At 40.1% G+C, this 13,335-nt stretch overlaps 1 protein-coding gene across 7 annotated transcripts in view; it reads right to left on the reverse strand.

Annotated features, from left to right (window-relative positions):
- The window catches only part of DLG2 (discs large MAGUK scaffold protein 2), a gene marked incomplete at its 5' end in the record, with an annotated part of 887,937 nt that overhangs the window by 317,876 nt on the left and 556,726 nt on the right, over positions 1-13,335 (reverse strand). The gene's annotated exons all lie outside the window — the stretch shown is intronic.

Here is a 13,335-nt window from a genome sequence, read left to right on the forward strand (position 1 = left end):
TTAGTTCATGTCACTTTGGGAAGTCTGTTTCCCTCTCTGGGGCTCCGTTTCTTCATCTAAAAAGAAAGCCTTATGCTAAATCACTGAGACCTCCCTCCAGTGCTTCATAAACAAATATATTCTGTGCCCAATATGTTTTTTGTTGACAACGTGAGAAAAACAAATAGTTCATTTAGTGATAACTTTCCAAACACCCTCCAGCGCATCTCAGAATGAATGAACTATAAATTGTGTTTGAAGTGGAAATTTCTAATTAAGTTCCTTTCTCCTCCTGGAGGCTGTTGTGCTTGGTGCAGAGTGATAACATTTCTGACAGGAGCTGTATGAGAGCTCAAGACCAGAATCTACCTAGAGCAGAAGCAACATGAAAAACTGATATTGGATATTTACATGGCTTGGCAGTTAAAATTAACATCCCTTTTAAATTTGGTTTGGTAATGCAAAAATAAACATGTATTATTTATTTATTTATTTATTTTTACTTTAAAAAAAAATTTTTAAATTTTTAAAATTTTTATTATTATTTTTTAAACTCCACAGGCACCCAGGGGAATAAACATGTATTAAAAAAAAAAAAAAAGAGGGGCGCCTGGGTGGCTCAGTGAGTTAAAGCCTCTGCCTTTGGCTCAGGTCATGATCTCAGGGTCCTGGGATCGAGTCCCACATCGGGCTCTCTGCTCAGCGGAGAGCCTGCTTCCTCCTCTCTCTCTCTGTCTGCCTTTCTGCCCACTTGTGATCTCTGCCTGTCAAATAAATAAATAAAATCTTTAAAAAAAACCATTTTGGTTTACCAGGACATTTATAGATGGCTAATCATTTTGAAGTCTTTAACTGAAAATAATCCAAATATATATATATATATAATTTTATTACATAGATATAATGTTTATATATTTTTATTATATACATATATATTTATATACATATAAATATAATATTTATATTATATATATGATCTTATATATAGCATATGATTTTCCAAACCCAATTTAGTATAGGCTAAGACACAGCAAATAACTTAGGATTCATGTGTTTTGAGTAACAAGAATACATTGCAAGAATATATAAGCAGAAATAGTTGAAGTCTTATAACATATTATACAAATACAAGATGATACTAGTACCTCTAGCTTTGATTCTTTTCTTAACTCTAGACTTGCAAATCTGTGTGCTTACTTAACATTGACAACTGGATGTCTAAGATTTTTCAAACTTATCATGCTCAAAATCAAACTCTCAATTTTCTCTGGGCAACTTTACCACTTTCAGCAAATGAGTAATACGACTATCCACCACTCAAACCACTCAGCCAAGAACCTACCTGCCAACCTTCATTCTCTTTCCTTCCCACTTCCCCGTGCAATCCATCAGCATGTCTGTTTACTCTAGCTCCAAGCCACATTGCAAGTCTACTTTTTTCCAACTCCCCCCATCCCCCTTGGCATAGCCACTGCTTCTCCCAGGGATTCTGCACTAGCCCCCTGACTGGGCTTGCTGCTCTAATGCTGGCCCCCCAACACCCCTATCCTTTTCAACCCAACAGCCATTGGGATCTTTTCAAAATGTGTGTATATCAGACCATACCTCCCTCCTGCTAGTTTTTGGGGTTTTTTTACATTGATTTTTGTTGTTGTTGTTGTACCTTGCCTTGACCTTGACCCACCCTGATTCCATCTCATTCCACTCTGCCTCCCTATTTCACAGGCAAGAAGGCCTTAGAAATAAACCCAATTTCCTTCCAGCCCTGGGTCACTTGTTCCAGCTGTCTTTCTGATAGCAGTGTTCTTCCTTAGCAATTCTCATATTTCATCCCTTATTTTTAAAAGTCTTAGCTTATAGGCTAATCCTTCAGAAAGCTCTTTGTTGACTACCCCTTTTAAAGTAGCCTGCTAGCCTATCTTTAACATCCTTTTTCAATTTCTTCTGGAATTCAGGTCTACCTGATAATTGCATTATTATCCCAGCCACCCCAAGAAAAGCTTCCTGTAAATAGAGACTTTGTTTCATTTGCCTCCATACTTCTAAGGTCTGCAATGCTCTGCAGATTCTTCACTGTACTCCTTGCATCAAGAAGTGATTATAATCATTAGATCACATTGTTTTATTTAAATCATTAAAATCTGACCACTATTTATTGCATACTTATGATGAGCCAGGTACTGATCAGAGTCCTTTTCAGAAGGCATTTGTCCTCTAGGGGGAGAATGGTTGACTAAACTGGACTCATGAATCAGAATCCCTGAGGTCCCAACTCCAGAATCTTTCTTTTTGAAAAGCTCTCTAATGGCAGATGCTCTGTCAGATGTGGGCCCCTCTTGTGGAGATGTAGCTCTTTGCTCTCCTATGCACTCTTGCTGGTCCTTTATTCATACATACTTGATTTTAAAACAGTCTAAAGTTGTACTTTGATGCTTTACAAACTCTCTGGCCCTTTGGGACTCTATCACCAATGAGGACTTAGGTGATAGGAGAATGGCTCTGGAACCTCCTATAAGATATACTTTGGGAGGGAACACATGAACACTTGAACATGACAACAGTGACCCATACAAGCCACACCAGACCCATTCTCTTCATTCCAGGCTTCTGTCTACCACACTGCACTTCGTGCATGGGTGTCCACTGATACGAGTGTCTCTCAGAGCCACATAAAGCTGTAGGTATCACGGCAGAAGTATCCTTGAAGCTCCCATTCCTTGTCTCAATGCCCTTGAAAACATGGAATCACTCACTTGCATATCACCCAAGCCCCGAAACTGCTCAGGCAAAAGGTAAAACTCTGGGATCAGCTTTGCATCGCACCCTCTAAGCCCTCTATTCTGGGAAGGCATGTGTATGCTTTCAGGCCAATGGATTCCCTTAGGTTAGTGTCAGACTTAAAGCTGAGGCGTTTCCTTGATGGATGGTGGTAATAAAAGCAACCTTCCGAGTTTGCTCAGCATGTTCTCCCTTGTGAAACCAGTGGACTGACTGCAAATGCTCAGTTATTTTTTTTTTAAACTTAGTTTTCTGTGGTTTCTGGGTTTCTGATATTAAACTATAGCTAAATCTAATCTACCATTAAAAATACCATCAACAGGGAATTGATTAAATAAACTATTATGGAATATGATGTAGCCATTGAAAATAATGGCATACATGCCTAATATTCTCATATCAACAAATAGCTGTGAAATACTGCTAAATTAAAGAACAAGTTAAAAACTACATATATAGATAACCCTGCTTATTAAAAGAAAAAGAAAGAAGGGAGGAAGGTTGGGAAAAGGATGTATTATCTCATAGAAAATGCCTGAAAGTCTACTAAACCAAATGCTAAGAGAGGCTGTGGAGGGCTGTGGTCTTGAGGTCATTGTGGTTGGAGGTAATGCTGAAGAGGAGACAAGGGGTTACATTTCATTTTGTAGCCTTTAGTAGCACCTGAATAATTTTTAAGTAAACATGTATTGTCATATAACAGTTTTAAAAGTTATATAAGAAAAGTTTTAACAATTGAATTTGAGGTTTGTGTTACTTTGACAGTAAAAACAAAACAAAACAAAACAAAACAAAAGGGGCTGCCAAGGCACATGAAAAACACAGTGATGTTTATAGAAAAAGTGAAAGAGTTGTAATCAAATGTTCATATGTTACATAAAGTCATTGAACAGATTGTCTCTGAGCATCTTCTTTGTGGTAGTCATCGTACTAAATGTTGGGAACATACTGGTGAAGACAGCAACGACTCTGTCCTCAGTGGCTTGGAACTGAACAGCAGTTCTCAACTGGGTATAGAAATGTGGAGCGGGGATATTCTTTGTTCTTAAAATATCAGAGTCTGGGGTGAGGTTTAGCATTAATTGTGCAGGGCCCAGGCATGGTAAGTGTTTTGCAAAGTGTGGTACAGGCATACACAGTGAGCAATGGTCCTTCCAGAAATCCAGTAGCACCTGCAGTAAGAAATACTGGATCACAGAAATATGTTAATTCCCAATGAACCTTAATGAGATTATAGTGTAGGTAAAAGAGGTTCTCGGTTCCTTCCTCCCACCCCGACCTGCATGCATGACCTTAATCATAAGCATTAAAATCACTTTTAAAGGAAGAAAAAAAACCCTGCCATACCTGTCAAATAGCCCATTTCTAAAGCACTTAAAGGCCTTCAAGAGGAATAAGGTGCTAATGGAATTATCTTGGTCAAAAACCATTAATGCAAAACTCAAACTCTGGCCACTGCGTGTAGGACCATTTAATGTTGGTTTCACTACCATTCCTCAGGATGATGACATTCTTTTGTGTTTGGGTTTAGGTGTATCTTGGCATCTGACTGTTCTCCACAATTACATTGTAGCATTTCTCGTACTTAGTCCTTACCTAAAAATTAGGTTATCATCTCACTGCCTAAAAACTCTCAGGATACAGGTTTTTTGAGTTCAGGCAAACTGTGTCAAGGACTCCTGAATCCTCTTTCCAACTGTTTCAGTGTCAGATGAAGGGGAGGAAATCTGAACAGGCACGAATGCTGAAAATCAAATTGTACTTAAGACTATTGCTGAGAAATGATATTCATCTACTGTCCCTTCAAAATATCTTTTACTTTTCTTTTTTTTTTCCTAATTTACTACTATCCCTAAGTCTCAATCTAGACTATTGTAATAGAACCCCTCCCAACAATTTATTTTTGAAGAATTTCAACTACAGAAAAAATTGAAGAACTATACTAAAAATCCAGACATTTTCATCAAGATCCAACAGTTGTTAATATTTTGGCACATTTATTCTCTCTCCTTCTCTCTCCCTTTCTCTGCCCTCTCTCAGAAGAGACACACACATAAATACACACACTTATTCTTTTAAAACCCTCTGAAATACGTGACAGATATCATGTCCTTTCCAAACCTAGCATATCAGCAAGGCATCTCTCAGTATAAATATATTTTCTACATACACACAGTATCATTATTAAATCAAAAAAGGTAACAGTAATTCTATACCATCCAATATACTACACCAATTCAAATGTTCTCAGCTGCCCTCAAAATGTCTTCTATAGATTTTTTTTTCCTTCAATCCAGGATTGAATCAAGGTTTACTCATTGTGTTTAGTTGTTATATCTCTACTCACTATTAACCTAAAAAACTACCTTCTTTTTTCTCTTATGACATTGAGTTTCTTTTGTTTCTTTTTCTCTAAGCATTCAAGCTAGATACTTACAAACTGCTCCACATTCTGGTTTTGTCTAATTGTTTCTCCCTTATCAGAATCAGGTCAAACATTTTTAGCAAAATCTAGTGAGTAACATTGTGTGCTTCTTACTGGATCACATTAGGAAGACTATAAATGTGAAGTTGTCTCACTATTGGTGATACTAAGTTTGGTCACTTTGGTAAGGACCACCAGATCTCTCCATTCCAAAGGCACCTTCAGAATGACACCTTTGTAAATAACAAATCTGTGGGGTAATTTTTAGAGATCATGTGACTATCCTTTTTTCTCAATAAGCTTTCATCTCAATATTTTTTTAGTATTTGACTAAGCTTGCCTAAAACAATTATGTTACTTAGGATTGGAAATTGGTGGTTTTCTACTTCTCTATTTTTTTTTTTAAGATCTTATTTATTTATTTGACAGAGAGCACAAGCCAGGAGATAGAGGGAGAGGGAGAAGCAGGCTCTCTGCTGAGCAGGGAGCCTGATGCAGGGCTCAGTCTGGACCCTGGAATCACGACCCAAGCTGAAGGCAGCCGCTTATCCAACGGAGCCACTCAGGCACCCCTACTTCCTTATTTAAAAAATATATATATTTATTTATTTATTATTTGAGGAGAGAGAGAGCATGAGCATGGGGAAGTAGAGGGGGAAGCAGGCTCCCCACTGGGCAGGGAGCCTGATGGGGCTAGATCCCAGGATCCTGAGATTGTGACCTGAGCCAAAGGCAGACGCTCAAATGACTGAGCCACCCAGGCCCTCCCACTTCTCTATTTCTGCTAGAATCATTAGCTGGTATTCTTCTGTGCAAAAGAACTTCTTTTTATTCTCTCTCTCTCTCTTTATAACTATGGACTCATGTTTTTGTTTTTACTTATCAAGACACAATCTATTATGGTGCAGTAGACTTTTTTTTTTTTTTTTTTTTTAAGATTTATTCACCTTATTTTAGAGAGCAGGGAGGGGCAGAAGGAGAAGGAGAGAGAGTCCCAAGCAGACTCCAGTCTGAGCACAGAGCCCACGGTGGGGCTCAATCTCATGATCCCACCTGACCCGAGACTAACAAGAGTCAGATGCCCAACTGACAGGGCCACCCAGGCACCCCTGTGCAGTAGGCCTCTAACTGACCTACAAACCTTCCTCTAAGCTCTCTCTCTCTCTCTCCCTTCTCCTTCTGTTTTCTCTACAGCTACCATGCTCTACCCTACCATATTGACAGCCATCTTGTATATCATGGGCAGTCTACTTGTCTACATGTTCAGCTTTTCACATTTTACACATGAAGCAGACGCTTATATGTTCCTCAACGCTTGGAGGTTATGTGAAAATTCTGTATCTTCCTTTTTAAGGCCTTGCATAATCTGGCCTTTACTATACCTCTCTCTAGTCTCATAAGACCATAGACAACTCTGATGAGAGCTGATCTTGTCAATCCTTCCATTTCACAGGTAAGGAAACTGAGACCCAGGAAAGGAAATCACTTGTAGGGCCATTCTGTGGCAGAGACCAGATGAGAACGCTAGTGTTTATTCCTCTATATTATTATATACCTCCTCTCCCAAGCAAACCCTCTGCTTCAACCAGAAGCTTCCTGCATAGCCCTATCTCAACGCCATTCCTTATGGACTTTTTCCTCCCTGTCCTGCTTCCTGTTCCCTAGGATTACCTGAAGTCTGGATCTTCCTTCATGTCCACAACAAGTTCTATTTTCTCAGGCCTCCTATTAATGGTCGTACCACTCACTTGGCCACTAGCTTCACAACCTGGCAGCATTACATGGATTTTTGTCCCCTTATAGTGCTTTACTATTTTTTTAAGGTATAGAATTCAAGTACATTTTATTTTATTTTTTTAAGATTTTATTTATTTATTTGACAGGGAGAGACACAGCAAGAGAGGGAACACAAGCAGAGAGAGAGGGAGAAACAGGCTTCCTGCCGAGCAGAGAGCCTGATGTAGGGCTCGATCCCAGGGCCCTGGGATCATGACCTGAGCCAAAGGCAGATGCTTAACGACTGAGCCACGCAGGCACCCCTCAAGTTCATTTTAGATAATTAAAATAATGTAGAAGAATGGCAAGGAAATTAAATATCTTTTTTCTACTCTAACTTTCAGGTAACCACTGATAATAAATTGAATATATAACTTCAATACATTTTCCCCCACATACGTATAAATAATATCCCCAGCTATACTCCTGATGTCTAGAATAGTACCTGATACATGTCAGTGACTGAACATACGTAGATGTAAAAATACATATATTTACTTCCTATGTAGTCACCATTTTCAAAAATAGATCACACAACACAGTGCTATGTAATTTGCTTTCTTTTTCCATCTGAATTATTTTTTTTGGATCAGTGTCATCAACTAGACTGTAAGCCCTATGAGGGCAGTCTCAGCCAATGTTTTACTTCTCTTGTATTCCGAGGATGTGGCACAAACTTCCTTCCCCATAAATTATTATTTAGAGTGGTTACAATTACATGTGCCTCATGAATCTCTTCTACTCTGAAGAGAAGGGTTCGCAAAGACTCCTGTTCCTCTAAAGAAGCATCATTAACCAGCTCACCAAGAATTTAGTGGCCAGCTCCATTGGCTAATAAGAAAAAGGAAAGTGAAGACAGGAGAGCTACTGGAGGGGATATGCAGGATGATGACAAAGAGGCAGTCAGCTTTCTTTAAGGATGGGAGGATTTCTGTGCTGGAGCTGCCATCTTGAATATGGCCTCTTCTGGTCACACACACAGATCACACAACATAGAGCCTTAACTCTAAAGGTCAATGATCTCATGAGAAGTTCTTTCTGGTCACTGGAAGAACCAGAAGAAGCAAGAGATAGAGTTCAAAACTCTTCTGAAAGGACAAACTCCATAAAATCAAAAGAGCGAGGAAGAACGGCATCCTCCAGAATTCTCTCTCTGTCATCACTTCCTTTTGTTCTCTCAAGTAATGTATCAGGACTTCATAAAAACAGCCAAGGCTGTGTGCAGTCTTTTACCGTCAGTCCCAAGTGAATATTGTAAACACCAGAAAATTTTCCATTTACACAGTCAGAGAGGTATTTTCAGTCATTTAAATTTTTCTAATTACTAACCAATTCCCTCCTTCCAGGCCTCCCAATTTAGCACACAGAATGTTGCTCCCCACAGAAAACAACTCCCCAGTGAAGTGAGTTTCCATGGTTAGTTGCCAGAGCTGTGGATGTGAACAAAGCCAAAAAGCCACTCTCCCTTAGAAAAACATCAAGAAATCAGGTTCCACTGCCATGGTTTGGTTCCTAGCACAAAGTAAATGCTCAGTAAGCAATGGGAAGGATGGAGAGAAAATTGAGGAGAACAGGGAAGAAAAGAGAGAGGAACAAAGAGTGAAGAAATCCAGGAATTTGGCTTTCTTCAAACTGTGACCAGAAATTTAACTGTGGGAGCAAGGAAGTTACTGATAAGGATAATACTAGTAACCAAATACTGGGCAAGAGGGTACTGTGTTGGGCTTGTTAATGCTAATCTTTCCAAGAACTTATCTGGGGTCAGCTTTTAAAAGGAGGAAACTGAGGCACAGAGAGGTTAAAACCTTCCCAACCAGCAGAAGTGGGTTAGAGCTCTGCTCTGTGCAACACAGATGGTGTCCTTTCTCTCTGACACTTACACTGTCCTCTTCTGTCATCCCCACTGCCTCTGGCCTCAGTTCTGCAGGTGACACTCCTCTGACAGCCACCAATGTGGGGGTGCTGCTGAATTGCCCCCCTCCCCCAACACACATCCCTTCACAAGATGTCACAAAAGAATGACTTCTAACAGTAGCCTTAGCTCCTGCCAGTGCTTGTCATCACTGCAGGCTACTTTGCCTTTCCATCTCCATAAACAGCCCCCTCCAGGTGTGTTGTCTCTCAGGGCTGCTCTGTTTAGTCCCCCCTCCTCCCCTTAATTATTGCAGGGCCAGTGCAGGGCCAGCTCCCTTCAGCAGCTTAGACACTTTGGGCATTAAGGAGAGCTCCCCAATCCCTCAGAGCATCTGAATCACTGTCAGACCCCTTCATGTTCCTATGGCCAAGTTCAGTGCCTCCCCACCCAGCTCACTCCTTGAATTTATTGTACCTCCCCCTAGGCTGGGGCCAGCCCGGTGAAAGACTGGCTGCAGGTGCTGTGACCAGCCAGGCTCTACCACATCTTGAGAGATGGGCCAGCATTAAGTTAATAAGTGCAGGGGCAGTGGCCGGCCCAGAAAGAGCAGCAGCCCTGGAGGCTGCCTGAGACCAGGACGGAGCTCAAACTCCATTCACTGCAGCAAAAGTTGCCAGCACCAGAATGAAATGTGTAGGGCGAGTCCTTGCTCTCCTTGGGGCTGGGAATTCCCTGGAACCCAGACACGTGATTGCAGATCTTTACAATCCCCTTCTGTTACCTTTCCCCTTTACAACTAGCGCCACATGCAGCTTCCTATTGTATTGTTTCCTCTTTTGCCAAACGTCTAGCCACCTGGAAAAGTTCCCACGTACACCGCCCTGCAAGGGTAGGGTCTCTTGATTCTCAGACACGGTTTCCCACTCTACCTCCTCCATCTCTTCCTCCCGCCGCCCCCTGAGAGGCTCACCTCTTTATTCCTCACGTGGTCTCTGTATCTGCATCTGTGACACCATTCCCTTCGCTTTCCCGTCCTTACCTTTCCTCTGCGGCTTTCTCCACTCCCTCCTCCTGCGCTGGTATCTCTTCGCCTGCCTTGTTCCTACTCCCTCTGTCTGACCGATCTGCCTCCACTTTCTTGCTACATCCTCTTTTCTCTTCTCCGGTGGATTTCTCCTGCTCTGTTTCGAGGACAGCCTACGACTTACTGTGTTTACCACTTAAGCAGAATTTAATTCTCCGTTTGAAGTCCAAACTGACTTTTTGTGAGAGCCCTCTAATTACACTCATAGAAAATTAAAAAGTTTTCTTATTCTACCATTAATACAGCTAAAACATTGGGTTGGCTGTCAAATATAGGCAAACCAGAGGAGCTTGCTTTCAAACTGAAATAAACTTATTTCTGCTTGCATTTTCATGTGCTACCTCAGGCTGCCTTGTTTATATTTAATGCTCTGTGCCTCTAAGTCAAGGACAAGCCTTAAGTTAGGGTTTTTCTACATCGGGCTTCAAGGGAAGCTGCCTGTGATTTATAGAGCCCTGGAGCTGCTGTAAAAGATTTTTTAAAAAACCCACTTGTTTCTGTCTAATGCAGAAAGCTGCCGCATATCAAGAAACTGATAGAATGTTTGCCCTCCTTCTTAACATTGCTGTTACAAGCTGAATATTCTGACTCTGAACATTCTAGATTGCCTCCCCATCTGCCCCTAGCTGCTCACCCAGCATCAGCCAGCTAACTGCAGCTTAACTTTGGGCTCTGGGTATGGGCACAGCTCAAGGCTTACATTCCCTCTATGGTAACCTCTATTTCTCATTCATCCTTCCCCCCAAAATCATTCCTTCTTAACAGCAGGAAAAGATCATTGTGTTGATGTAATTTTAGTATGTACCTCAGATACAAAATATGGGGTTGAAGAAGCGCTTAGGGGAAAAGTCACATTGGAAACCTGTAAACTGACTAATTGAAAACCATGACTATTCGATGACAATAGGTGATTATGCATGCATTCCACCCATTTTCAGAGAACACACCTGTTCTAAAAAACGACTTCCTTTCAAAGCCAGGGATCATGACAAAGTTTGGTCAACCAGAAAAAGGTATGGCTTTTCAATGAATGGAAGATAAAATAAATGTGGGTAAAAATCATTAATCACTAAGAAAGGTATGTATAACTGTACATTGTGTTTTTGAAGAATAATGTAGGTAAAAGTATCTGTTCTATTTATGAAAAGTCACCTGTTCTTAAAGCTGGCTTATAGGTGTCTGGCCATGTAAGTTTCCTTTCTGGAATATGAATACATCCAAGGATCAGTAAATGTGTGGGGTTCTCAAAGCAAAAAACTTGTATTTGACTTACAGTCATCCTATCCTGACTAATATTGATCTTTACCAATTACATATATGTAATAAAAACAATTAACTTCATTATTTCCTTAGAGAAAGCAAGCTGTTCTGCCCTTATTTTATGTGTGTATGTCTTTCATATATACATATATATCTTTATCCTACGTATTAAAATATAAATATGTTAGGATAATTCTCTATTTTAGATTAGTGCTTTTATATCCCAATAGGTGGCAAGATCCAGAGACCAGTATATTTTCCAGAATGCTCAGTGGATAGGACTCTGTCACCAATTAGCTTTGGAATGTTGTACTTTAGTTCCTTCATTTATTTAACACATAGACATTGTGCAAAGGAGTCTGTGCGGCTCCATTCAGAGTTATGATTCTGTGACTCAATCACATGGTTTAAAAATATGTATATACTTAAGATGTTTGATTTTGCAAAGAACCATGTACCTATTCTGCCTCCCTCTATTTATAAAAGTCATTCATTTACTCATTCAAACACTCATTCTAGAAGCATTTATTTGGGACTATATGACATATCTCAAGGATGCCAACATTATTTTTTATTTTTATTTTTTAAAAAGATTTTATTTATTTATTTGACAGAGAGAGAGAAGCAGAGTAGAGATTTATTTATTTATTTATTTGACACAGAGAGAGAGGCACAAGTAGGCAGAGAGGCAGGCAGAGAAAGGGGCGGGGGAAGCAGACTCCCTGCTGAGCAGAGAGGCCGATGTGGGACTCCATCCTAGGACCCTGAGATCATGACCTGAGCCAAAGGCAAAGGCTTAACCCACTGAGCCACCCAGGCGCCCCAAGGATGCCAACATTATTTAGACACAATCCCTTTTCTTGAGCTTGGGGTCTAAAGCAGGATCTCCTATTTCATAGGATTTTATCTCAAAGATTGTAATTGTAGAAGTCAAAGTCTCTATGCAAGAAACTTAACATGTAGCTATATTATTAAGTGCTGATGACAATCAGTATTTCATTTTGGAGAACTGTTTACCTCTCTCTTCCTCTAAATCAATGAGGGCAGGGGCACCTGAGTGGCTCAGTCAGTAAGCGTCTGATTCTTGATTTTGGCTCAGGTCGTGATCTCAAGGTCATGAGATCCAGAGCAGCATCCAGGCACCGTGCTCAGTGGGGAGTCTGCTTTAGAGTTTCTCTCCTGCTCCCTCTGTCCCTTGTCCCACTTGTGCACACATGTACTCTCTCTAGAATAAACAAATAAATCTTAAACAAAATCAATGAGGGCAGTATGATAGAAGGGGAAGAATGGGGGTTTTATCCAGCAGATTCAAGTCTGGAATTTTGGCACTTCCTTTACCCATGTGTGATTCTGTACAAGTTACCTGAGACTTTATTTTCACATCTATGAAGGGATGATAGGAATATCTACCCTCCAAGAGTTGCAGAGCTATACTGGGGATGGAATAAGATAAGATGATGCACACAAAATCCACCCACTAGATGGTGGCTATTGCTTTGAATATGGGAAATTGGAAAACATTCTTGCTTCAATAGCTTTTCAAATAAGTAAACCAACATAGATAGCTTTTTTTGGTCTGAAACCTCTGACAGTTCCTTACATGCTACCATCTATTGCTGTAATCTTTACCCAAAAGATGAAGGACGGAGACATCTGTGGGGATGCTATGGGTACTAGATAGATACAAATCCATATTAGTTTGAATATTAGTTTGAACCATACAAAATTGCCAGTATTTGACTTGACCTACAAAAGTGACAATTTTGCACGGTTCAACTTAATACTACAAGTGAATGATACTACTAAAAGCAAATTTCAATTTTATACTTTTTAATATGAATGGCATATAAAATTTTTAAATTGCTTTGGGGGATTATTTCCCGGTTTAAACAGGTTTAATGGGTAAAATTTATGTCATTTGCTTTTTAGAAGAGGGAAGAAATGGTAAAATACATCTGCCTGGTTCTTTTTCCCAGAGGAGTCTTAGAAGGCTCAAATTTGAGTTTGGTGTTGTGGAAATTTCAGCCTCAGGCAACTGGGTACGGGACATTAAAATTGATATTTATTGTTAGTTGTTAAGGAAAAGAGCAAATCTTTGACTATTTCAAGGGAACGATATAAGAATGTCAGTTAATGAGCTGAAACTTATTCTGACTGTGACATATTACTGAACAAAAG

The sequence above is a fragment of the Martes martes genome, assembly GCF_963455335.1.
Source record: "Martes martes genome assembly, chromosome: 10".
Taxonomy (NCBI): domain Eukaryota; kingdom Metazoa; phylum Chordata; class Mammalia; order Carnivora; family Mustelidae; genus Martes; species Martes martes.